General features: G+C 42.9%; 1 long non-coding RNA gene across 1 annotated transcript; it reads left to right on the top strand.

Moving 5' to 3' along the window:
* The first annotated feature begins 18,599 nt into the window (after positions 1 to 18,599).
* LOC117352675 lies at positions 18,600 to 27,654 on the top strand. Its single transcript, XR_004537756.1, has 4 exons — positions 18,600 to 18,799; positions 22,878 to 22,906; positions 24,999 to 25,025; positions 27,622 to 27,654. It is a non-coding gene; the product is annotated as an uncharacterized LOC117352675 (long non-coding RNA).
* Positions 27,655 to 27,978: the final 324 nt, after the last annotated feature.

Below are 27,978 nucleotides of genomic sequence, written 5' to 3'. Positions count from 1 at the left end.
CAGGAGGAGGAATCTAGCAGTGTACAATTCACCACAATATCTAAAACCAAAACAGGGAAAGCCCTAGAAGGAAAGTAGAAGCGTAAAGTTTAAGGAGCATAAAGGGCAAGAGAGAAAGAAAAGGGGGGTGAAAAAGAAACAAAAGCTTCTACAGAGCAAGTATATCTTCTCATAGCAGTACATAACATGACAAAACAAGAGTGGTCAATTCAATCTGTTTGCATGAAATGGTCTAAAAATTTCCACGGAGAGGAAGTAGAGATAACGGATAGATAACGTTTTTCATAAGCATAGGATTCAAATTTATGATACATGCATAAAGAATTCCACCAAAAGGTGAAATCCAGTAGAGAGGTTGACTTCCAATTCTTTAAGATGTGCATCAGAGCCACCACAAACATCGTATCAATCAGTTTTGGGGGACAGGCTGAGTTGGCAAATTAGGGATGTTGTGATCTGATAATTATCATATCAAATACAAGATCCGAAGAGCAAGAGGTATTGCATTTAATAGTAGGCCAAATTTTAGGCCAAAACTGAAAAACCGGTTTACATCGAAATAACATATGATCAAGGGTGCCATCATTTTCCAAACAGTGCCAACATTTGGGGTCAGATTTGAGATTCGCTTTCCACATACGAAAAGGAGTCCAAATAGCAAGCCGTGTAAGAAAGAACATAGATTGAGATATTCTTGATGATAACAGGGGTCGATTAGTGGCAGTCCAAAAAAGGTCCCAGTCAATATCTTGTAACGGTGTGGATAGCATGGGTTCCCAATGTTTCAGCGATTGAGAGGACAATGTGAAGTGATGGTCACGCAGGATGTGATAAAATGTTGAGATAGCCTTACCAGCAGCCAGTACACAGACACACCATCGATGAAAAGAGTTGAGGGTTGTAGCATCAGCTATAGTGAGAGAGAGTGTGGCTATAGTCGAAGTCAGTAAAGACCATTGAGAAAAACAATTGCTTAAGCTGGGGAATGAAGAGCAAAAATCAGAGAAAGTGATGAACTAATCAGGTGTTCTCAGCTGAGCTATTGACCACACACCCGCAGCCTGCCATCTCCTCCAGGAGAACGATTTATGATTGTGTTTGAATTTAGGGTTCTGCCACAGAGACATATCTAATCTAGCAAACATTGAGACATCAGCAGTAGCATCTAATGTGCGTAGGGCCAGCTGCATTGCACTCAGTAGGGAATATAATTTTAAACGTTGTGGCACCGCCGGGTCCGTGGATACGCTTGGCTCCGGTCAGCGCTCAGAATAGCCTGCGTCCTACGTGCTTCCAGAAAAGCTGGAAGTCCTGCTGGTCACACAAGCCAATGAGGAAGCAACAAGATTCAAACAGTCACTTTCAAAAGAAAATAAAGTCCCACTTTATTGTGGAAATGAAGCTTGAACAAGGTTCAGTTCATTCTTTCCCAAAACATAAGAAAATGGAACAAAATAAAATTGAGTTGAAAACCAACAACCAACAACTCACACCTTTCTTGCAGGCGCCACAGGTAAGTAGCAGAGTGTAGTCCCAATCGTTCTGCCTTTGGCAAATAGGCAGTAACCAACCATCACACTTTCTTTACAAATGAAAACAGTGTTGTGTTCAAGCCTAGATAAAAGGGCGGCTTGGCCCCAACCAACTTAACAGTAGTTGGTGGGGGAGGGGGAGAAGCCGAATCCACTAACTTTCTTCTGTAAGCAACAGAATGCCACAAATGGCCCCACAATCCCCACCTAGGATATTGTGTGGATTCTTCCCCAAACTACCTCCTCAGGCACACAATCAAAAATTGAAACTTTTCTTGCTTTCAAAAGAAAAGCATAAACTCAAACAGTCCAGCATATTGAAACCTAACCAAAAAGGTTTTCACTTTCAGGCACCTAGTAAGGAGCTCAGCACTGCTCCCTTACTTCTCACAGGTGCAAAGAGTTCCCCAGGAAGAAGCCTAAACGATTGCTAGCATGAGCATACAAACAGAAAACAACCAGCAATGAAACTTAACTCTCTTCCATAGGGCAAGCTTCTGTAATGTTGGCAGTTTCTAGGCAGTCCATGAGCTCTGGTTCTGCTAGCTGGTTAGCCTCAGGGTCAGGGGCTGGATCCACCATCTCAATGTCCTGGTAAAGTTGAGGTTCAGGAGAGCTGTCCTGCAAACCTCCTTCCTGGGCTGGCCCAGGGCAGACTGCCTGCCTCCTCCTCAGAGCAGCCTCTAATGCATTGAGGCAACCACGCCCTGTTCTCTGAGGGGGAGGGGCAGCCTGCAACTTCTGCCTAGTTTTCCCAGAACTTCTAATCAGGTCCTGCAGCTGGGAGTTAGCTGAGTGAGGAGGAGGATTCTGTGGCTGTTCCAGGCTGTTACCCTCATAGTCCTCCCCTCCCCAGGGATCTGTAATCTGGGTTTTAAAGGGGAATGCAGAGTTTTCCCTATTCCTGGACTCTAGCCTGTCACACTGATTAGCTCTTTTAATGGCTGGGCTAGGTTTAGCCAAAGCCTTACCTGGCACAAGCCGAGCTTTAGGGAGAATAGAGAGTGGATAAGGAGAGCATATAAAACCCTCCATTTCCAACCAAGCCGGAGGATTAGAAGAAGAAGGGTGTTGGAGGCAGTGGGCTCCATAATGAGCTAGAGAGGCAATATGAGAAAAATTAACATCAGGGAGATTCATGCCACCACACAGCTTGGAAGCTTTCAACTTGCTCAATGCAATGCGAGGTTTCTTATCCTTCCAGATGAATTTGGATAAAGAAGTATCAATCCAACGATAGAAAGATTTAGTACAATGTGAGGGGAGCATGGATAATATGTAAGTAATTTGAGGCGTAAGTGACATTTTGATAGAGGCAATCCTGCCCCACCAAGATAAATAAAGAGGAGACCATTGTGTAGTCATTTGTGTGACCAATTTTTTAATCCTAGAAATATTGAGATCCATTATATGTGAAGAATCTTTATGGATGAAGATACCTAAGTATTTGATAGATTCGGAGGTCCATTGGAAGGGAAAACGAGATAAATCAGAGGAAAAGATAAGATCATTTAATGGAAATAAGTTGGATTTTTCCCAATTAACAAGATATCCTGAGAACAGGGAGTACTTCTTGACTAAAGAGATAAGATGTGGTATGGAGGAGCAGGGATTTCCGAGAAAGAGAAGTATATCATCAGCGTAGGCTGCAAGCTTAATTTGTCTGCATGGAGTTTGAATGCCCTGTATGTCGGAGTTTTGTCGTATAGAAGCAAGTAAGGGTTCCAGAGCCAAATTAAACAATAGGGGAGATAGGGGGCATCCTTGACGAGTTCCCCGATGAAGCCAAAATTGGTTAGATAGTGAGATATTAATCAAAATGCGAGAAGTGGGTTGCCAATACAGTGTCTTGACTCAATTGAGAAAATATGGACCAAAATTAAGCCACTAAAGAACACGGAACAAGAAAGACCATTCTACACGATCAAACGCCTTCTCTGCATCGATCGCTAGGCCTACAATTGGGTCTCTCAGTAGTTTGGCGTGAGTGTTAATATGATGGAAAAGACGTAAATTATCTCCAATATAGTGATTTTTAATGAATCCCACTTGTTTAGTGTGTATAAGATTGGAAATTACTTTATTTAGTCTAAGAGATAAAACTTTGGCTAGAATCTTATAATCTAAATTTAGTAGGGAGATTGGTCGATAATTCTTAACATGAATGGGATCTCTCTCAGATTTGGGGAAAACAACTATTGTGGCGTCAACAAAATTATATTGCTTATCAGGATAATTATGAATAAAATTATAATAAGTGAGCATATAAGGAGCTAAAATATCATGAAATTTTTTAAAGAATTCGTTAGTGAACCCATCAGGGCCTGGTGCTTTATTATTGGCCAAAGAAGAGATAGCTCTTGTAATCTCCGAAGTGGAAATCAGAATATCTAATTCGGATTTGACAGTATCATCCAGGGATGTATGATCAATAGTAGCCAAGAAGGAGTCAATGGATGAATCAGAGTCTGAGGATTCAGAAGTGTAAAGTTTAGTATAAAAGCGCTCAAATTCTGTGGAGATCATATTTTCGTTAATGACAATATTACCAGAGGAATTGTGAACGGCAGATATGTGAAGTTTTTTCGACCTATGTTTAAGTTAATTAGCGAGAGGTTTCCCCATGATGTTATCACCCATATAATGGCCAGAGGATTGGATAAATAAATCTTTTCTGGCTGTTAAGGAGATAAGAGTGTTGTATTCATATTTAAGTTTCAAAATTTGTTGATATATTAGGGGATCATGAATATGAGTAGACATGTGTTAAGAAGTGTTCCCTCTAAGCTGAGCAGGTGTCTTCCAGCTGCATTGCTACCACTAGGGGGTGGAATATTTTCAGTCGCTAAGGACAGGTATGTTCCCTGGAGTCCTGCAGAACTTGTATGTCCCTCACAATTGAAAAATGTGACAGTAAAACAGCACCCTCTATTGGTGAGACTGTGGGTGGAGGACTCCTGCTCAGCTTAGAGGGAACAGTGGAACTTAAGACTCTAAAGTTTTGATGGAATGTTCTAAATGTCTCTCTTTTTGAAGTTGTGATTTTTTCTTCCATGCAGACAATTTAATAATTTCTCCTCTAATAGAAGCCTTATATGCCTCCCAGATGATGGTAGGGCATACATCAGAATGCGGCAGTATTAAACTCAAAAAATTCAGTTGTGAAAGTCCTTAATTTAGCAACAATCTAATCATCTAGAAGAAGATGGTTGTTGAATCGCCAAGAAGGGGTGGTAGAAGTGACTGGAGAGATGGTAAGATGTAGGGAGATAGCTGCATGATCTGTGAGAGTTATGGGATGGATGATAGAATCAGTTAAAGAGTGCAATAATGTGGGTGAGGTAAGAAAATAGTCTAATCTGGAGTAAGTGTTGTGTGGATGAGAAAAATGAGAGTACTCCCTGTCCTTAGGATGCAGAATGCGCCGGGGGTCTATTAAGGAATAATTGGACTTGAGATTAAGTAATTCTTGGTGAGATTTAGATTTGGAAGGTTTACAGATGGAGGATCTATCCATAAAAAGATCCTGGGGTTGATTAAAGTCACCTCCAATAATAATTGAGCAAGTTGAATAAGGCAATAATCTAGTCTGAAGGTCTCTGAAGAATTCCGGATGATCCAAAACTGGGGCATAAATATTAAGAAAAATAAATTCAGAGGAGTGCAACACAGTATGAATGAGACACCATCTTCCCTCCAAGTCAGTATCATGAGACAGAATGTTTAAGGGCACATTGTCACGAATAAGAATGGAAACTCCATTCTTTTTATGAGGAGCTGCTGAGGAAAAGAAGTGGGAGGAATAACCTTTACTAGTGAATTTGTTAGCAGACGTAGATGGAAGATGATGGGCAATTTTCTTTCTCTTGATGGGGTGATTATGCCCATTCACATTATAGGAAATAATGTGTAAATCAGCCATATATAAGTATACAATGAAATATGACAATAAAAACCATATAATCATTTAGTATGCAAGTATATAGTTAGATATTGACCACTCTGAGAAAGCAGGAAAAGGCATGGAAAAGAAAAACAAAGAAAGGATATACCAAGAAGAATAGCACGTGCGAAGGCAAGGAACACAGTCATAGCATGTGCAGAGTATATAACAATATGTGGGTGTTCCTGATGGAGCAAGTGAGAAGTACCTGGGGCAATCCGAGGAAAGCCACCACTCAGACATGAAAACTAAAAAACTTGTGTGGAGATAAAACAGGTGAACATATCAGGTGTGTGTCACATCACGCATAAGCAAGAAAATCAACCAGAAACCTGCAGTCATTGCATCTTCAGAGAATCCAGAAATGTGCTGAGATCTTCCGCATCTGTATAAGTGGTTGTAGGGTTGATATAGGTCACCTTCATAGTTGCAGGTATTTGGCGCCAATATCTTTAAGGCCTTGTCGATGGGAAAGAAACGCCTTTCTCTTAAGTGCAGTAGATTTTTCCAGATCCGGGACAATGTCAAATCGCTTGCCCTGGTGGAGAAGTTGCGGGTGCATTTTTGCAGTTGTAATGAGTTGTAGAGCATGCTGGAACCGAAGTATTTTGGCCACTATAGGTTGCAGCGTCTTGATGTGGGCAGCAGGTTTGGAGGGCAAACGATGTGCATGCTCTATTTCAAGCGGCAAATCAAAGGAAAGGCCCAAGGTTTTAGGCAGAAATTCAAGTAAGAAAGTGGCCACATCCGAGCCCTCCGAAAGCTCCGGTAAGCCGATAATTCTTATATTCGATCGCCCACTGCGATTAGAAAGTTCCTCAAGATGTCGACGAGCTCGACCCTGGATTCCTGTGCATCACAGAAACATGGATCGCCAAAGACGACCTATTCACACAAAACGAACTCCTCCCCCACGGTTACCAAGGCCTCTTTTCCCCCAGACCCAATCGAAAAGGAGGTGGCCTGGCACTCCTCTACAAATCTTTCTTCGACGTCCAGCTCCTTGAGACGGGCACCCATCCTTCTCTAGAATATTTGCTTGCTTCAGTCAATGACGAACTCCGCACCCACCCATTGGGCATCCTATTACTATACCGGCCACCCACCCCTTGGGCAAAATCTTCAAATTTCGTCTATGAGACCATAACAAATGCCTTCCTTAAATTCCAAAGACTTCTGATTGTTGGTGATATCAATCTCCACCTCGACGACACAAATAACAATGATACATCCGAATTCAACAACTTCCTTACCTCTCTTGGCTTTCCCTCACCCACCCCATCCCAAACCCACGAAAAAGGGCATACTTTAGACTTCACCACCTTCATTGATCTTACCACCTTCAAAACCTCAACCGACGACACTCGCTGGGAACAAGTCCCTTGGTCAGACCACTTCTTAGGGACTACCTGTCTCCCCATCTTCATGTCACATCTTGACTCCCCACCCCACTCCTCTCATTCCATAACCTACCGCAAAAAAACCTCGAGCAACCTATTCTGGTCCAAATTTCTCAACAAAATCTCCTCCAACCCTAGACCTATAGACCCCGAATCACATTGGCACAACTGGACCATCCTCTCCGAGTCCACCTACCACTCCCTTGCTCCATTAACCACCAAAACCATCTCCTATCCCCGAAAGGCCCCCTGGTACCTACCCCTTCACAGAGAATTGAAACAGAAGTGTCGCGCGTTAGAGCGCAAATGGAAAAAATCCAAATCCCCCTCTGATAGACAGACCTGGAGGGCTAATATTAAATTTTACAATTCAGCATTAAAAAAAGCCAGGAAAACTTCTTTGGAGACAAGATCTCCAGATCCAACAACCAGATCAGTGCGCTGTTCAACATCTGGCGCTCCCTAACTATAAAAAAAGACCCGTCTTTGCTTCCGCCATCTCTATCAGCCGAGGCCCTTGCAAATTTCTTTAATGAAAAGATTACCACCCTAAGATGCTCCTTCCCCCCCTCAGTCTCCTACAATTCCCTGACCTCTATTGTTCCCAACTCTACCTTACCGGTATCCATTCCTGCCGACAGATCCTGGACCACCTTCGAGCTTGTCTCTGAACCGCAAGTCTCCAAACTCTGCCTCAAACTAAAAACTTGCAAGTGCATTTTGGATCCTTTCCCCTCCTACCTATTCGAGAATATCCCTACACAGGCCATCGCTTCCCTCACCGAACTTATAAACTCTGCCCTAACATCAGGCCTTTTCTCCCCCGACATGGGACACATTTCACTGTCCCCTCTACTGAAAAAGGCCGACCTCGATCCCTCCATTCCATCAAATTACCGTCCTATAGCAAATATCCCTCTCCTAACCAAGCTATTAGAATCCATCATATCCACCCAACTCTCATCCTACCTAGAACGATTCTCTATCCTCCTACCCCACCAATTCGGCTTCAGACCCAACTTTAGCACCGAATCCCTCTTGGCCTCACTAATCTCTAAGGTGCAACAACTCCATTCTCGCAACAAATTTGCTGTTCTTCTTCAATTCGACCTCTCCGCAGCCTTTGATGTCGTTCACCACGACATCCTAATCTTCCAACTCTCTGAAATAGGCATAAGCTCCACAGTTCTGGATTGGTTCTCGAAATTCCTACGCTTCCGCTCCTACACCGTTAACACAAACGGTTCCTCATCCCCCGCCTGGAAGCCAAAATGTGGAGTCCCTCAAGGCTCACCCCTCTCCCCTATCCTTTTCAACATCTACATGTCTTCTCTGAAACTCCTTCATTTATCCCCACTAGAAACTCTCTACTCCTACGCCGATGACATCCTCATCCTCCTCGAAACCGACTCGAACCTCTCTGAGAACATTTCCACATGTATCACGAACCTCCAATCCTGGGCCCAATCTGTACAAATGAAACTGAATGAGTCCAAAACCAAACTACTTTGGCTCGGCCCAACCTTAGACCATTTACCCACCTCCATCCCTCTATCTTCCGGCCCCACTCTTCAGCTTGAGTTTTCAAGCAAAGTCCTTGGCATCATCTTAGATTCCTCTCTCTCCTTCAACGATCACCTCAACTCCCTAGTAAAAAAATGCTTCTTTAGCCTCCATATGTTGAGGAAAGTAAGATCCTGCTTTCATCATTCTCATTTCGCCATCCTCGTTCAATCCACCATCCTTTCTAGACTGGACTACTGCAACTCCATCTATATAAGCCTAACAAAGAAAAACCTCCATAGACTTCAGCTAATTCAAAACGCCGCGGCCAAGCTTATTTTCGCAAAAGGCAAGTTCGACCACGTTTCCCCACTCCTCTCCAAGCTTCACTGGCTCCCAGTATACTCCAGAGTCCTCTATAAATGTGCCTGCATAGCCTTCAAGATTCTACATGGCGTCCTTCCTCCTGTTATCCCACTCTTCTGGAATTCCTCAAACCCGCTCTCGACTAGATCCTCCCAAAAATTGAAACTATCTTTCCCTTCTATAAAAGGTATATCCCGCGCAGGAAAACTTGGAACATCCCTCCCCTTTAGAACCACAGAACTCTGGAACAACCTTTCATCCCCGCTCAGAAATTCTAGCTCCTTCCAATCCTTCCGCAAACACTTGAAAACTTGGCTCTTTTCAAAAATCTAATCACCTCCCGTGCTCTAGTATCCTGTCCCCCTCTATCTCCTCAGTCACTCTCCTATTTCCTTTCCTTGTAGTTCCTTTCCTCTCAACCTCTGTAAACCGTGCCGAGCTCTGCGCACGCGGAGATGGTGCGGTATACAAACCTAAGGTTTAGTTTAGTTTAGTTTAGTTTAGTCGTTGTAGATTAGAGATCAGTTTATCATGTTTATCCACTAGCTGGAATTTCGTTTGCGCTATGAGAGAGTGAGCCTCAAGCGCATCGATGCGATGACGGGCATCGACAAACTGAGAGTTGAGAGACTCAATTTCCTCACGAATTATCTTGGTTTCAGCTATCTGTGCTTGCGCTATCAGCTTGACCGCTCTAATCTCTTTTAACAAGAGATCCAAGTTCGGGTCCTCTGGCTTAGGCGCCATTTTATCTGGCGAGCCCGGGTCTGTCTTCGGCCGTTTGCCGCTCATGGGAGCATTTAAGGGGTTTCACCTTTAACAGGCTTCGGCGGAGTCATTGTCGTGATATTATGTTGGCAAAACTTTGGTAAAAGCTTATATTAGTCACCTGATTTCTCTGCAGAATCTGTTATTAGAAAAGTCGAGTGGAGGAGCGATTACCTCATGCGTATGCTCAGCGCTCCAGTCAGGCTCCGTCCCCCGGGAGGCTGCATTTTAAAATGTAGAAAGGCTGTACTCTCAATCTGTGGCTTAGCAAGGGTAGGAGGTGCCCAGGGCGGTGGTCCCCCCCCACACCTCTCCCCAACCACTCCTTCCCCACCCCCCTACTCCACACTTGCGCTCTCCCTTCCCCCCAGGTATCTCTGTAAATCTTCGCTAGTACATTGGCTTCTCCAGCATGTCTTCACACCAGCGTTGGGTTTCCCTCTGACATCACTTCCTGGCCCCGTGACCCGGAAGCGATTCAGAGAGGAACCAGGCTGGCGCGAGCAACAGGCAGGAAAAGTTGTTCATGCTGGTGAAGATCTACAGAACTATGAGGTGGAGAGGGGAGGGATGGCACAAGCGTTGTGTGGCAGGGCAGAAAGGTGCTGGCTTCCCCATCGAAAGGGTGGAAGAGGAGCCTGTAGTCCTCATCTCCCTGTACTTCTATATGCAGGACACTAATCTCAGGAGAAGGGCTGACAGCAGAAAGATTACTACAGAATCATCTGTGCTTCCAAGAAAAAGGAACCTCAAAAGGGAGGGGCAGCGATCTGGATTTCCTCCCAGATCCAAGCAGAAGGGCTAGAGATAAAAAGGAAAATTTGGGGAGGGGGGATTTGATGTACTAATATTTCTGGCATGAATATTCCTCTGCTGACTTATCTAGGCCTCATAGGTGATTTCTAGCATTGTAAGGTATGCGTTTGGTTATCTGTGATTGAATTTGATTTATTCATGTGTTTTTAATTTTGTTTTCTTTATATTTGTCCATATATTAGTAAAATAAGACTTTAGGACTCCTGAAGACTTTAGGACTCCGTGCCAAGTCTTGATAGTTTTAACCTATTTGGATATCAATCAAATTCCCTTGGACTGCTCTGCTCTCTTTTGGGCCCTCATTTCCTGCCATAGTGTGTGAGCAAAGCATTATGGGAAATGTAGTCTAATCCATACTGCAGCCACTCCTGCTTTGTTTCTAGTGGTCTTTCTCCTAAGACCGCCTCCCTTTTCCTCTCACCTAAGCTTGAGTCCTTGGTCTCACTGCTGTACTTCCTGGTCACCTCTACCACCTTTGCTCCGATAGGTCTCTCTGTTACTGGTTGCCTATTGGTTCCCTCTTCTTTCTCTAGGCTTAAGGGGTTTTCACTGAGGACATACCTTGGCTGTCTTATAAAAATCTATAAAGAGACAAAAAGGAAAAAAAATAATAATAATGTTATACTGAAAATAAGAAAGAGAACAGCAGATGTCAAAATCTGAGAGCAGTACTTAAAAAGAGAACTATTTAAAACATATTTTAAAAATCCAGTGCTGCAACTTTGGGACTGTGTCAGGAGGGCACCACACATGCGCAGATGCCCTCCCTCCCAAGAACAGTTTGAGGGGGTGGGGCCAGGGCTGGGGTCTTGCTCCCCCTACCCTTCTCTCTCTACATCCCCTCACTTGCCTCTTCTTCGAATGCCTATAATTTTTTTGTCCTGTAACTTTACTGTGAATGTCAATTCTTACCTGTTCTGAGCTCCCGGGAAAACAGGATAGAAATCTAAATAAATAAATTATGGGGGTGGGCCTGGGGGCGGAGCTATGGGTCATGGCTGAGGCCCGGGAGAGTTGGGGGGAGTCAATTTTGACCAGCTCATACCAATAATCATTGCATTGGAGCAAGAAGATATTTGGCTTGCGATTGCAATGATTAAACAAGTAAAGAGATAATCAGTTTTATTAGTGCATGGGAAGGGGGGGTGAAGTTAACTATGCAGGGTCTATTGAACTTATGAGACATTACGGTCTCCCAGAATCAGCTTCTACCGGGGTCTAGTGGTTCATTCTTAAGTGACCTTATAGTGAGGGTGAGCTAGGAATTTTGATGTTAGCTGGTATGATTGTTATTTTATATTACTCAATTTATAAGCCACTGTGAATACGTAAAGGCTAGCTTGGCAGCATGAACATTTTAATAGAAGACCCCTTATACCGAGAGCCGTGGAAATGCACCAAAGTTCATTCAGTTCTTATGGGCTTCGTGCGGCATCACTACTGCGGTTTTATAAAAGGGGTCCAGAAGTAGGATGGAAGGAGATGCATGTGAACATTGCTTTTAATTATAAACGGCACTGGTTTGGTGTCTATTTCTTGATATTTAAATTTAATTGGAGCTTATATTTGGGTATTTACATTTTTATTTTTGGCATTTTAGCTGTAGTATAGCTGGAGATTTGCTAAATTTTGTAGCCCTCCAGCTTGCTGTGGAGAGAGGCTTGTGGTTACATGTGGATGTTTGAGGATGGCTAGCTAAAACCTTGAGCAATGATGTCAGTCAGAGAGTATTGTGACATGGGACCCGTGATGTCATAGCTGAATGTCAGAAAGAGTAAGCACTGACCAGCAGCTCGTATTAGTGATCAGAGTGTTGGGAGTTGGGTGTGTTTTTGCTCTGATCACCGCGATTTTCAGAAAGTTGTTTGTTTACTGCCTTTTGTCTTTTTCCTTACCCACCCTTTCATTTATTTTTATATTGTATTTAATCCATTTTTTTTCCTTCCCTCATTTTCTTTAGTGTTTTCATATCATAATTGTCTTTTATCCCCTGTTTGTTGAAAAAATTTTATTTTTTAATTTTATATTTTACCTTCTTTTAATTTTGTATAAATTTTGTAAATTTAGTTTTGTAAAACATTTAATTTTTTAATTTTTTTATTTTACCTTCTTTTATTTTTGTAAAAATTTAGTACATTTAATTTTGTAAAAATTTTTATTTTTTAATTTATTATTTTACCTAGTTTTATTTTTGTAAAAATTTTGTACATTTAATTTTGTAAAAATTTTTATTTTTTAATTTATTATTTTACCTAGTTTTATTTTTGTAAAAATTTTGTACATTTAATTTTGTAAAAATTTTTATTTTTTAATTTATTATTTTTGTAACATCTTTCTGAGAGGAGAGGAAGAGAGTCTATATCGCTGGGTAAGTATACATTATTTTGATCTGAGCTTTGATAAGTTTGGGGTGAAAAGTTAATTTCTGGTTCCATTATATTGGCAGTTTAGATCTTAAAAGAGCAAGCTTTAATCTAGCTAGTCTCCATAGAAACCTGATGGCAGATAAAGGCCAAATGGCCCATCCAGTCTGCCCATGCAGAGTAACCATTGTCTCTTCCTCTCAGAGAGACTAGATAGGCCATTTGGCCTTTATCTGTCATCAGGTTTCTGTTTCTCTCCTGCCATCCTTGAATTTAAAGGTGTGGGGTAGAGGGGGGCAGGGAATCCCTGCGGTGGAATTATTAGAAAAGGGATGGTAAACAAGACTGAGAATGTGAGACTCATCTTGAGTATTGCGTTCAGTTCTGGTCTCCTTATCTCAAAAGAGATATAGCAGCACTAGAAAAGGATCAAAGAAGAGCAACCAAGATGATAAAGGGGATGGAACTCCTCTCGTATGAGGAAAGACTAAAGAGGTTAGGGCTTTTCAGCTTGGAAAAGAGATGACTGAGGGTAGATGATTGAAGTCTACAAAATCCTGAGTGGTGTAGAACGGGTACAAGTGCATTGATCTTTTACTGCATTCTTCACTCCAGTTCCATCAGCATCTGACCCCTTTCTCTCCCTCCACCTCCCTTTCAAACCTCTCTTCAAACCTTCAAACCCTTTCTCTCCCCTTCACCCCAATGCCATCCAGTATCTTCCCCCTCACCTCCCCACCTCTACTGTATCCTTCTCAAAACAGCAGCAGCGGTTATAAAACTTTTAAATAAAGTCATTGTGGGACTTTGCTGCACCTCCCTGGCTGCTGGCTCTGCTCTGGAACAAGGAAGTGGTGTCGGAGGGAGTGGACCGGCAGCCAGATGGAAGTTCAGGAAGATCCCGCAATGACTGAATATAAAGGTTACTGTCGCTGTTGCTGGTTCAGGAAAGCAGCAGTGGCAGAGGAAGGCGGGAGATTCCTGACACGGTGTGCCACCCGTTGTGACATTGCTGAAGGGTTAGAAGGAAAAGTTTGCCTTTTTGCGGATGATACCATAGGACATAAAAAGAGGAAGGCGATGAAAACGGTAGGAGGTTTGTGCCAGAAGATGTATGAAGGAAGACTGGAAGCCATGACTATGTAGACCCTAGAGGAAAGGAGGGACAGGGGAGGGTCAATTGCTTATTTTATTTAATTTCTCATTTATCTTTTCATCCACAGAATGGCGAAGAGGACAGAGAAGCGGAACTTCGTGGACCCCATGTTACTGGTAGGTGCCACACATGCTCTGAAGCCTCCCTCATTGTCAATTAATTGGTTAATGATATTTATTTATTGAATTAATTTGTTTCCTCTCCTGAAAGAACTCAGAACGGGTTACATAGTAACATAGTAACATAGTAGATGACGGCAGATAAAGACCCGAATGGTCCATCCAGTCTGCCCAACCTGATTCAATTTAAATTTTTTTTTTTTTCTTCTTAGCTATTTCTGGGCGAGAATCCAAAGCTTTTCCCGGTACTGTGCTTGGTTTCCAACTGCCGAAATCTCTGTTAAGAGTTACTCCAGCCCATCTACACCCTCCCAGCCATTGAAGCCCTCCCCTGCTCATCCTCCTCCAAACGGCCATGCACAGACACAGACCGTACAAGTCTGCCCAGTAACTGGCCTAGTTCAATCTTTAATATTATTTTCTGATTCTGAATCTTCTGTGTTCATCCCACGCTTCTTTGAACTCAGTCACAGTTTTACTCTCCACCACCTCTCTCGGGAGCGCATTCCAGGCATCCACCACCCTCTCCGTAAAGTAGAATTTCCTAACATTGCCCCTGAATCTACCACCCCTCAACCTCAAATTATGTCCTCTGGTTTTACCATTTTCCTTTCTCTGGAAAAGATTTTGTTCTACGTTAATACCCTTCAAGTATTTGAACGTCTGAATCCTATCTCCCCTGTCTCTCCTTTCCTCTAGGGTATACATATTCAGGGCTTCCAGTCTCTCCTCATACGTCTTCTGGCGCAAGCCTCCTATCATTTTCGTCGCCCTCCTCTGGACCGCCTCAAGTCTTCTTACGTCTTTCGCCAGATACGGTCTCCAAAATTGAACACAATACTCCAAATGGGGCTTCACCAATGACCTGTACAGGGGCATCAACACCTTCTTCCTTCTACTGACTACGCCTCTCTTTATACAGCCCAGAATCCTTCTGGCAGCGGTCCTTCTCCAGGATTTTCTTCTGTGAACACAGAACAGAAGTATTTGTTTAGCACATTTGCTTTCTCCTCATCCCTCTCCACATATTTGTTCCCAGCATCTTTTAGCCTAGCAATTCCATTTTTTATCTTCCTCCTTTCACTAATATATCTGAAAAAATTTTTATCTCCCTTTTTTACATTTTTAGCCATTTGTTCTTCCGCCTGTGCCTTCGTCAAACGTATTTCTCTCTTGGCTTCTTTCAATTTCACCCTGTAGTCCTTTCTGCTCTCCTCTTCTTGACATACATAATACACAGTCAACCGATTACAATTTGTCATAGTTACAGGATAGATTCAGATTCTACAAAAGCCGCAGAAGGTTTAGGCAGTGGTAGCCACCCTACCTCCACCTAACTTAATTGTTGTAATTGGGCTTCAGCGGTGGAATAATTAGTGGCACCATTTAAAACCAATTAAACCCTTGTTAAAAAAAATAAATAGCCGTCGCAATGTGGCCTCCAGGACTAGCACCTGGGTCACTGGTGGCTACTGGTACCTAATGACGCTGAAGCCCAGAAGTAGGCATGGTTAGAGGCGTAGCCGGACTTCAGCCACTGGCCGCGATTCAGGAAGGACCCTGGGCCGGTGCCGGACTTCAGCCACTGGCCGCGATTCAGGAAGGACCCTGGGCAGCGGAAATGTCGACCTGTAAAATTCTGGCCTACATTTCTGGCACCTGTCACCATCCCCTTTTTCCTCTCAAATATCTGCCTCCCTAACCCAGGGATCCATGATCTTTTTCCCTCTCCTTCCTATGTTCCTGAATCTTCCCCCTGCAGTCCGGTCTCTCTCCTCCTCCTGTATATCTGTCAACCACTTTGAGTGTGGTCGTAGAACAAGTCCCGATCCCTTTCCCGAAACTACAATAGCTTTCTAGGAAATAAACATGGTGCAGTTTATTTGCTGATATCAGGCATCATTTCTAATACATTCTTTATCATTTTTCAGAGGTCTGAAGCCATGGGGACCACAGGAAAGTAAGTAGATTTTCATTATAAATATAAAATTAAAGATTTGTACATTGAATGGAATGCAAATTTAATAAATGAAATGATTACTGTATGTGATTGATTTGAACTTTATTAGTCTATGAAATTTTTAACGTTATTTATTTCTATACTTTTAGTGACTGGTGGCCAATCAGACTCGATCTGTCCAAGACATATTTAACAATATATTTAGTAAGTAATATGCCAGTATTTATGTCGGGCTTAGTAAAGGCGGGGTGGGGGTGGGGATAAATGTTTTTGGCTTGTTAATCCCAAGTTATGGTAATATGGACCTTGGTTCTGGAATAGAATAGACTGAATGCTTTTGCATTACCTAAACAGAGGCATTTAATTATAGAAATGCCTCCTGTCTTCAAAGGGCTCGATGCACTAGAGATAGCGACTAAATCGCTCTTGGTTGATTCTCTGGCCGATTCTCCAGCAGCGATCGTTTGCATGCAAATGATTTGAACAACTGATCATTCACTCAGTGAGCGATTGACACATGCGCAGAGTCTTCACAGCAGTGACAGGGATGGAGCCTCCTGTCACTGCTGTTAGGGCTCTTTTGAAATGGCAACCCCACTTCCGAGTGTCAAATATGGTGAAATCCACTTAATTGCAAATGCATATTTCAGTGGGCAATGATATTCGTCTTTGAACCTTATTTTCACCTTCTCCTTGATGTCTTTCTCAATACATACTGTTGTTTAATACTTATCTTTTAATATGCAGAATCATTAGCCTGCTCAAGGGGGAGGGTTGGGGGGCCATTGGCAGGAGACGGTAGGCATCCCTCCTTCCATTCTGCCATGGGTGGGGGGTCAGTCGGGATTGCAGGAGAGCGTGGAAGTCTGGAAGTCAGAGGGGAGGATCAAAAATATGTAAAGGAGGCTTCCTACAAGAGATCTTGCGAAATGGGATGCATAACCCACTAGTTCGGGAATAGACTGAGATTGTTCAAAAACCTGGGGTTTCTTTATACTGATTCTTGTCTCTTTTTTTGCTTTAATTAGGGAGAAGACCCTCCTAATAAGGAATATGCTCTGAATTGCCGGCTGGAGGAGACGGATGATGAGCACATCATCTTAATCCTTACTCGTAAGTTTCTGCTGTGGTTGAAAAAAAGTAGAAAAACAAATACAAAAGAGGTACAAATAATCAGTCTAAGCCAAAAATCACCTCTGATAGCACCTTAGTGAATAAATAACTATATGAAGACAAGCCTCAGAGACCTTAAATTCAAGCAGTATGCTGCTAGATGTGTTAACAGGTCAGAATCTCGATCATTGGCTCATACTTCGTGAATATTTGTAGCTTTTTAATATATATCAAAAAATCAAAACAGCACTTATCTTGTTAGCGGTATTGAACAGCACTACGGGGCCGCTGTTTCACCTTTACCGGCTTCGTCAGGGGATAAACTGAAACAGTGCGGAACAAAACTTTCCCTTGGCTCAAAATGTTTCAAGATGGCCATATCTAGCAGCATACTGCTTGAATTTAAGGTCTCTGATTTTTGGCTTAGGTTGAAAAAAAGTACCCAAAAGATGCCAGCATTCATAGCGGGGACTTTTTGCTGACTGATTTCTATTTTCTGTCTCCTGCAGCTGAACAATCCTACACCATCCATGCCAGCACGGAGCATAACGAGGCGTAAGGCACACGTTCTCTAAAAGACTTCGTTCCTTTATCTGCTGCTTCCAGGAGCGACTGTTCCACTTTGTTTTGGCTTTTAGCTTAGATTCTTTCTTTCTTTTTTCTTTTAGATGGCTGAAAGCGATGGACAAGTGCCATCGTTTCATCTGGAAGATGCTCAGATCCAACAGATATACTGTGGAGCATCGATTCCAGTGGATGGTCTATAATCAGTCGCCTAAAGGATGCGCTGAATGTGGCGCTGGAGGTAACTTCACTATTAAGCGATTCTGATTTGGTTTTAAATTCTTAGTTTATTTAAATCAGCAATAAAATACAATATAAAGAATTAGAATAGACATTAGGTCATGTGACTGTAGGGTCGACCATTTCTTGTTGGGCAATATAAAGCTCATATCTGTAGAGAAAAGAAATCTGGTTCCACCGTCTGGCACAGGTAACTTGTGAGAGGTCCTTCCAAGATCCACAAATGGTTTTTAATGCAGCAACGAGTAAAGAATCAAACAATACAGCATCAAAATCATTTCAACACTTTTCAGGACAAGGGTTGCCTAAGAAAAATGGGCCAAAACTGTACTGGAAGCCCCAAAACAAACTCAGCAAGTTCTTCATTTTGGACTAAACACAATTGGTGGCATAACCAAGAGAGGGAAATCCCCCCCTCAAAATGAACATCTTCCTTGCTGTAGCTGGTGGGACATTTTGTTTTTCCATCATCTTGGTCCCAGTTTCTGCTTTTGTCTCTCTTCTACTAATTCTCTTTCCAGGCCTCGGGAATCCTGGTTCCATCCCAGTGGGAGCCTTTGGGGAGGGGGGGGGGGTTCCCCGTGGAGTCCCATAGACCTGGGTCTTCATCATAAGGCGTATGGGGACAGACTGTAAGATCTCAATCTGTACACTTTAGAGGAAAGGCAGAAGGGGGAGATGATATGATAGAGACATTTAAATACCTAGGAGGCCTAAATGCATATTACATTACATTTATTGACTTCTATTCCACCTTTAACTTTCAGTTCTAGTATATTAAGTTGTTGATAATAATATTGTTAGGGATATTTTGCTTATTAAAGCATTGTTTTATTTTAGAGGCATCTTTTATTATGCTCAACTTGGGGCTTAACATCTGCCATAAATGCTTCCATCGCCACGAAGTTGATGGTGGGCCATCCACTGAGTACATTATAAACAGTTCGGCTTGTCAGGTAAGTCTCAGAGACGGCATATCCATCAAGAAAGTGCGTTTTTTGAACAATACACTCTTGGCTGATCTCTTGACATCCTTCCCTCACGACTCCCTCGTAGTGTGAATGAAAGATCCACCATTTCTTTTCAGACTCCAGAACTGTTGGGCTGTTTTGATCCTGCTCAAAGTTTACAGTTTAGCTTCATGTAATATACATCAAATAATAATGAAATATCTAAGTTCACATGAAAGTTACTATGTTTAGAATTAATAGAGATAGATTAGGTTACTTGGGGGTAGTGATGTGCGGATAGCGTAGCAAGTTTTAAGAAAGGTTTGGATAAGTTCCTGGAGGAAAAGTCCATAGTCTGTTATTGAGAAAGACAAGGGGAAGCCACTGCTTGCCCTGGATCGGTAGCATGGAATGTTTTGCCAGGTACTAGGGACCTGGATTGGCCACTGTGAGAACAGGCTAGTGGGCTTGATGGACCGTTGGTATGACCCAGTAAGGCTATTCTTATGTTCTTATGTCTTCCCCTCTCTGCTCCCCATTTTCTATTTTTTCACTCAATGAATTGTTAAGCTCTGGAACGCATCCTCTGGTAATGTGGTAACAGTGGTTAGTGTATCGGGTCCAAAAAAGATTTGGGCAACTTCCTGGAGGAAAAGTCCGTAATAGATAGTAGCAGACTATGAACTTTTCCTCTATGAACTGAATGGTAATTTACTACGAGGGTGAATCAAAAATGAAAGGCAATTCTTAAATTACACGATAACCAGAACAGAGCTAGCAAAATTCAACATATGTACTCATAAATTCCCTGTTGGATAGTGTCACCTGCCGGGGTCTCTGGAAGCTTGTGGAAGACCACCGACAGGCGGCAGCACGACCCTGGCGTGGCTCCCAAAGTGGAAGACCTCACTGGTGTCCCAATACTCCGGCCTTCGCTACAATAAACCACAGCGAGAGCCAAGTCAAATCAAAAATGTCCAAGGTTTAATTTGTCACCAAAAACCAAAAACAAAAATCATACAAGGAAGCACTAGCACTATCTTCCTTTTGCTCCAAAGGAAAAAGGTTTCCCTTCTCCCAAAACAGTTCAATGGAAGAACAGCAGTTCTTATAATAATAATAATAACTTTATTCTTGTATACCGCCATACCCAGTGAGTTCTAGGCGGTTCACATTAGTTAAACATGGATTACATGCGGTTGAGAATAGTTGAACAGATTTACATTAGTTAAGTATAATTACATGCATCGTTACATGCGGTTCACATTAATTAAACATAGTTATATGCAGTTAAGTAATAATTGAACAGAATTGCATAGAGTTAGGTGTTAAAATGAGCAGGGATGCAGGCAGCGGAGAAGATGAAATTGGGGAGTAGGATAGGTGGGTCGGGGGGTGGGGGTGTGGCAAGATGAAACAAAAAGGGGGAGGAGGGGGGATTCTTTGGGGAGGGGGCCTTTAAGTGTCGTGGCGTTGGAAGAGGTGTGTTTTGAGTAGTTTTCTAAAGCTGAGGTAGGTTGGATCCTCGAGGATCAATTGGGTTATCCATGGGTTTAGCTTGGCGGCCTGGAAGGCGAGGGTTTTGTCGAAGAATTTATTGGAGTGACAGAGTTTTAGGGAGGGGAAAGCAAATAACTGGATTCTGCGGGAGTTCTTGTTTCTGTGATTCAGGATGAAGTGTGGGTTGATGTAGTTTGGGGCTAGGCCGAATACTGTTTTGTAGCAAAAACAGGCGAATTTAAATAGGACTCTGGAATCCAGTAGTAGCCAATGAAGTTTGTGGTAGAGAGGGGTGACATTGTCCCATTTTTATAAGGCGGACAGCGGTGTTTTGGATCATTCTGAGTCTTCTGGTAGTTTTCTTCGTGGAGCTCAGGTAAATGATATTACAATAGTCCAGTATGCTGAGAACGGAGGATTGCACTAGGTAAGTCCATAGAAGTCCACAATAAAGGTTCTAGCGGCTTCCCCAGCAAGAGAAAACAAAACTAGTCCCAAAAAGGAAAAGTCCTCAAGAATACTCTTGAGTCCTGGACTTTCAGTCATATAATCCTGTTTCTTCACATTGCAAAGCAAACTTCAAACATGAAAAGAAAAGTAAGGCCTTACTGCAGGCTCTTGTCATTCCAGCACTAGCTAGTCTCCAGTTGGGCAGCAGAATTGCTGGTTCCCCTTTATTCAATAGCTTTAACAAGCTCCCACAGATCTTCGGGGATCCTACCCCAATCCTGAAAGTCCCTTGGAATATAACAGGCAACAGGGAAACTGCTCCACAAGCCCAAAAGAAAACTCCTTTGAGTTGCCCCTGGCTTTTGCACAATGTAATTAATGCTGAATGCTGCTGCAGCACTGCTCTCAGCTTGGTTTTTCAGTAGAACCAAAACTAACAGTCCCAATAACTATCTCCTTATGGAAACCAGTACCTTCAGTCCTTAGTGAGAGACTGCCAAGCGGACATCCATGGCTTCCACGTTCTCAGCTCCAGGCACATTTTCTTCAGTTGTGTCCATACTTTCTGGAGCCCCCAACTGCTCAGCTGACTCTTGGTCAATGGAATCCTCCCATTCCATAGGCTCCTGTGCGAGGTCTGGCCTTTGCCTGGCCCGGAGAACCTTCTCTGCCAGGTCCTCGTGTGCAGCCTGCCTTACTGCCTTGGAGAGCTGTTTAAGAGAGTTTGTGCCACTCCCTGTTCTAGGTGTCTGTGTTCCTAGCTTTCGTGCTCTTTGGCTCCCCTCCCAGGTTGCTGGGCAGAATACAACTGGGAGTCTGATTAAACCTCTTAAGGGAGCTGGGTTTTTTACTGGGACGTGGAGCTAACCTATATTCTGGCTCCTGCTCAGGATAGGCAACTCTGCTTTCAGGATCTCCTGCCTGATCATTCTCAGTCAGTCTCTGATCTCGGTCAAAGGATTTACTATGGGGTATCACTCTGACATGATCGTCTCGGGGAGCGGAAATGTCACAATAGTTTGTCCATACATAGTGCAGCGCTCGGCCTTTAGTCATGTGGCAGCCACAAGGTCAGAAACATGGACGCTCCATTGGAAGATTGCACCATCGAAGAACAACGTGCAGTGGTGCTCTCTCTTTTGGCAGAGGGAGTTACATCTGTGGAAAGCCACCTTCAGATATTGACTCAGTATCTAGAGAACACCATGAATCAAGAAAAGGTTTATGAGTGGGAGAAAAGGTTTAAAGCGGGAAGAACATGTGTAACCCATGAAGGTCATTCTGGCTGCCCATGAACACACAAGAGCACATTGACAGGGCTGATGCCTTGATTAGAGAAGACCGACATATAACGGTGTCTCAATCGGCTTAGATGGGATATCGGCTATGGATCTGCCTGTGCCATAATGCTATGGATCTGCCTGTGCCTGTGCTATGGATCTGCCTGTGCCTGTGATGACTTGGGATTCAGGAAAGTCTGTGCACGATGGGTTCCCAAACAGCTTAGCAACAGGGTGTGGAGTTTGCGACCCAGTTCCTGAGACGGTATGAAGAAGATCCGAGTATTCTGGAGAGAATTGTCACCGGCGACGAGACATGGGTGCCTCACTGCGACCCGGAGATCAAAAGACAAAGCACGATGAAGTAAAGGAAGCGGTGCTCACCTGGCTTCGGGAGCAGCCAAAAAACTTCTCTGCAGGAATCCTGAAGCTAGTTGAACGATACAACAAAGGCGTCATCTTGCATAAGGACTATGTGGAAAAGTGTATTTTTCCCTCCTATAGGGGATTCTGCCAGGTCTTGGGATTTTGTCAAGGCCCTCTTGTGTTACTGGGTGAAAAGAGTTCCATATGAATGTGGCAGGAGGGGTGAGTTTGTGAGCTCCTGGTTATCTGATTGGAGACTAGTTGGCAAAGTCTGAATAAGTGGGTGGATATGTGCTAAAGGGTTTAGATTTGTAGCAGGATGAGACGTGACCACATAATTATCAGTTTGCTCATTTTTCAATTTTAAATAATCAGAGAAATGCAGTAGGAAAAGTAACTTTAAACATTTGCCAAATTGTGTTTTTGGCTTCAAGTTTGAAGAATCAATTCTCCAGATACTGATGGCTTCATTGTTCTTTTTTTGTCAGAGACAAGATCGAGAGATGCGTGCGGCCACGTGAGTATTCTGAAAATGTACGATACTCTAGAGGTCCCCATTAGGCCTTCTTTCCCCTTTCTCCTTCAGTCTCCCCGGCTCCCTCCACTCACCTTCTCACCTCTGTGTGCTCCTGTGGCCGATATGGAAAGATGTGCATTTTATTTTCATTTGGCAGAGTTAACCCATATAGTGAGAGTCAGGGACAGATTTATCCATTGCACGCCTAAAGGCACAGGGACAGGGGAGTCCCGGCCTCCTGGTTTAAGGGTAACCTCACCAAACCACTACCACCTCTTGCTGTTCCTGGCTGACCAGAACAAATGCAACATAATGATTGAGGGTTATGTTAATCAGGTTTTCTATTCCGCCTTTACCTATTCAGTTTAAGGCTGGATTATATTACAAGAGGTTGAGTCAGGAAGTAACAATGGACAGTTTGACACAGACATTCAATAGAGTTGCTAGAACAGGTAGATCAGGACAGTTAGGTCATAGTTACAAGTTCAAGTAAGTCATCATTGACTCATCGATATGTCCCGGGAGTTGCATTAGACAGTTTAGAAATGGGCTTTTACCATTTCCATTTCAGTTACATCTGGGTTGGCTCCCTGTATTGGTAGAGAAATGCTTTTAAAAGTTTTCTGAATCTAAGATAGTGGTCAGAAGATCATTCTGTTTCTTGGGAAGTATAAGTTTATCAAAACAAAACAAAATGGCAGGAGTTCAGTGGCCAAACTAATTAAAAGCGCCCAGATGGACTTCCAAAACTGGGTATTTGGAGAGCCCTGAGCTCAGGGCTGCATCTGAAGGGCCTCCGAGCATGAGTGGATGCGATGTGATGACATCACATGCATGTGTGTGACATCATCACATTGCATCCATGAATGCTCACAGACCCTCCAGATACGGAAAAGAGATGAGGTTTCTGGGGGTTGGGCAGCAGGCAGAACAGGGCATGGCTGAAGCGGAATGGTGTGGAGCCAGGTGTCTTTTTTTCCAAGGAGGAAATCTGGTAACCCTATCTTTAGGCCTAGCCTTAGATTCCTCCCACCACAGGAGAGCAATCTGAGAAAGGAAAGGGACTTGTCTATGCTCTTTTGCAGTTGCAAATTCAAAGCAGTTTATATATATACAGGGACTTATTTGTACCTGGGGGGGTTAAGTGACTTGCCCAGGGTCACAAGAAGAAGCACTGGGATTCAGTCCCACAACCTCAGGGTGCTGAGGCAACAGTTCTAAGCCACTCCTCACCTCCTGGGGAACTGGGTTCGATTCCCACTGCGGCTGTTGTAGTTTAACACTCCCAGGTACAAACTGAGCACTTGTATCTAATATGTCAACTGCCTTGCTTGTAACCACAGAAAAGGGGACGATCAAATCCCATCCTCTTTCTCCTCTTTTGGCTGCATGGAGGGATTGACTTGCATCAGAATCACTGCCCTGCTTGTCCTCTGAGCAATCAAAGTTACTCACCCTTAGCAGGTGTTCTCTGAGGACTTCCTTTCCCGCCTTCCCTAGGAGTTGTGTTCTTTTGCTTTCATATTGGGCTAGATTCACTAAAGATAGCGACTCAATCGCTGTTGACCGATTCTCCAACAGCGCTTGATTCACTCTCAAGTCTGCATGCAAATCCACCGACTCAATCCCTCATTGAGTGATTGACACAATCCAGATCCCTAGCAGTAGTGACAGGGTAAGCAGCCTCCTGTCACTGTAACTTCACATATCCTGTCCCATTAGAGAAAAAGCCCCTAAAGCGTGAGCTACCATCCCCCCAAACCCCAAAAAGATGGCAGGAAGGATTGTCGCTAAACCTGACATTAGTGAATCTAGCCCATGTACTGCTGGTCCCATGCTGGGTGGGAAGGCACTGGTTACACGTGTAGTGGATGCTGCAAAAAGCTTCAGAAAACTCTAGAATGCAGAGTGGCGTCTGCACTGGGTCTCCATCGGATGATATTACCCATGTGTGAGAATTTGTGTCCTGCTGTCCTGGGAGAACTCCTGCTACAGATGAGTAATTTCACTTTATCCAATTATGTGTAGATAATACTGGTTTGTGTACTCTAAGTTCTTAAATCTGAAATAGATTCTCTCTTTTCCAATTCAGAGAGCAAGGAGTCCAGAGTGACCTGAGGTACGATTCTGAGATGTCACAGAAATAATTTTAGTGGTGTTTTTACCTTGGGGTGGGGGTAGATGTAAGAGCTCAAAAGTTACAGCAGTCAACGAATGTTGAAAGCGTTCCCACAGAAGGGTTGGGACAACAACGGCCTTGGTGTGCTGCTATGCAAGATCCGAGCAACCAGCACTGTGGATCGTAAGGCAGCGGACGACTGCGCTCGGTTCGCACACAAGAGTACATTGAAGTTGTACGCGATCTTGTACTGAGCCAGTAGGATGCGCTGCAAATACACCGAAGAACTCGCCAAATAGCAAGAGAAACTGGAATAAGCCAGTCAACTGTGGTTGGAATAATTCATGATGATCTGAAATTAAAGTGTCTTAAAATGTGTCGTGTCCAGAACAAAAACACATGACTAAAATGGTGCAAGCAGCTTTTGACCAAGTACACAGAGCACAGTGTCAGCTTCATCTGGTTTACAGATGAAAAGATATTTACCGGTTAACACACAGAATGATTTCCTATGCGTACCTTCAACAACACTGAAGAGTGAGGTTAATGCCAATCGCCTACTACGAACCTGCCCGACCTCCAGCCAATCAGTCATGATCTCGGTCGCAATCTCAGATTTACAGATTTCTTCTTCATAGATCCTGGGGTTAAGATCAACGACGCATACTACTGGGACATCCTCTTGATGCAGAAGCTGTTGCCAGCGATCCGTCGCATGTCATAGCTTCAAACAGGACAATGCCCCAGTAAATCGGAGAAAGAATACCTTAGAACTGCTACTTCGGGAGACCTCAGACTTCATTGGTCCAGACCTCTGGCCTGCGAATTCATCAAATCTAAGTCCAGTTGACTACCGGATCTGGGGGCTGATAGAGGAACGCAACTACCAGACAGCGATATCTTACGTCAAACAGCGTCTCATCTCTGTTTGGCTTGAGCTGAAGCAGAACGTCATTGACAAGTCCATAGATCAGTGGCGGCCAAGGCTGATGGTGTGCCTTTGAGGAAAGGGAGTTAACTGAAACATTACTTTTTTATTTATTTATTCAATTTTATTCAATTTATTTATTCAATTTTCTATACCGTTCTCCCAGGGGAGCTCAGAACGGTTTACATGCATTTATTCAGGTACTCAAGCAGTTTTTCCCTCTCTGTCCCAGCGGGCTCACAAACTAATGTACCTGGGGCATTGGGGGGGATTAAGTGACTTGCCCAGGGTGCTGAGGCTGTAGCTTTAACCACTGCGCCACACTCTCCCTCTTTTTGACTTTACATTTTTCTGCAATATACGCCATAAAACTGTTTTATGTGTTTTTATTCAGTTCACAATTCATTTTCACAAGGCAGTATTGTGGTGTGGTAGGAAATAGTTACATTTTAAATCAACTTCATTCAGAACACAACACACTAAATTTCATAAGAATCGGCCGAGTTCTGTGGAAGATACAACAAAAACCATTTTGGTGTGGTTGGCATAATATAAAATCATACGTATATCACAAAACCTTTCAGTTCTGTGCGGTTTAAAAACTAAGAAGACTGAACAATCTCAGTGATTAACAAGTCAATTCTCCATACAAGAGGAAGAAAGAGATAACAGTCCATGAAACTCTGCATCCCAACTAGCTGCTTGGTAAGACAGCAATCTTTGTCAAAAATCTCTTCTATGTACAACCACGAGCAGAAGGGAAAACAAGCATTGCAGTGGCTCGCAATGAGTGAACGTTAACTGATCAACTGGATAATTGGGTATATGTAACCATGCAAGGCCTAATAACACGTGGTTCCAAACTTGAAAAACACCCTAGCCTCTACTGGCAACCAGTGAAGGTGTAATATAATCTGGGTTTTTTCCCCTAATTAAACATTAAATGCATGGCAGTATTTTGAACAATACGTAATCTTTGAAAATGTTTACGATAACCTGCCAGATGTATATTGCAATAGTCCAAAATACTCAACACTGATGATTGTACCAATAACCTGAATGGAGTAATATTGAAGTATGATCCAATTGTTCATAGTTTCCATGATGTAAAGAAGCTTTTTCGAACTAGAACATCAATTTGATTGATCACTCATGGATAGATTTTTTTTTATTCAAAGTATACACCTAAAATCCTGATTGTTGGGGTAATAGGGTAGGATACTCCATTCAGAGTCAAATGTTCTGTACATTTGGTAGGAGATGCAAAGCAAAATGTAGTTTTATCTGGGTTAAGCTTTCATTTAAAACCCCTCATCCAATAATCTACAGTCTGAAAAACCTTCGAAATTAACTGAGAAGCTGATGAAAGATTAGAAAACATAGGAATTACTAAAGTTATGTCATCTGCATAATTAAAAAATTGATATCAAAATTTGATCATCTTGAACTCAAGAAGGCAAGATAAATATTGAAAAATACTGAGGAAAGAGGGGATCCTTGATGAACTCCACAAGGATTACTCCAAGTATCTGACAAGACCCCATTAAAACTGACTTGATAAGTATGTAAATAAATGAGAGTGTATAGAATATGAAAACTGTTTCTATTGTAACCACAGAAAGATAGTATAGAAAAATCCTAAATTAGTTTTCACTCTTTTCTTTCCAGGAGACACGGGAGAATGAGGAGAATAAGGAATGGGTAATTATAGTCAATTTTTTTAAAAATATTGATAAAGGAGGTTTTTTTAAAAATACTTTTGCCCTTGTATAAAAGGCTGACCCCTAGTGGTAGTACTGTGAGCCTACTACTATTTGTTATAACTGTCTTGGAACCCTGTGCTAGACGGGGCCCACTAGCAACCTAGGATCACCTTGGATAAGTTCTAGGGGTGGTGCAAACTGAAGGTCTATCAAGCCCTATATCCTGTTTCAAACAAACATTGACAAATCAGGTCACAAGTACCTGGTAAGACCCCAAAGAGTAAAACAGATTCTATTTCATGCTGCTGAACCCAGAAATAAG

Source organism: Geotrypetes seraphini, chromosome 1 (genome assembly GCF_902459505.1).
Source record: "Geotrypetes seraphini chromosome 1, aGeoSer1.1, whole genome shotgun sequence".
NCBI lineage: Eukaryota > Metazoa > Chordata > Amphibia > Gymnophiona > Dermophiidae > Geotrypetes > Geotrypetes seraphini.
Note: the sequence above shows the minus strand (reverse complement) of the source record. Positions and strands in the feature narration are given on the sequence as shown.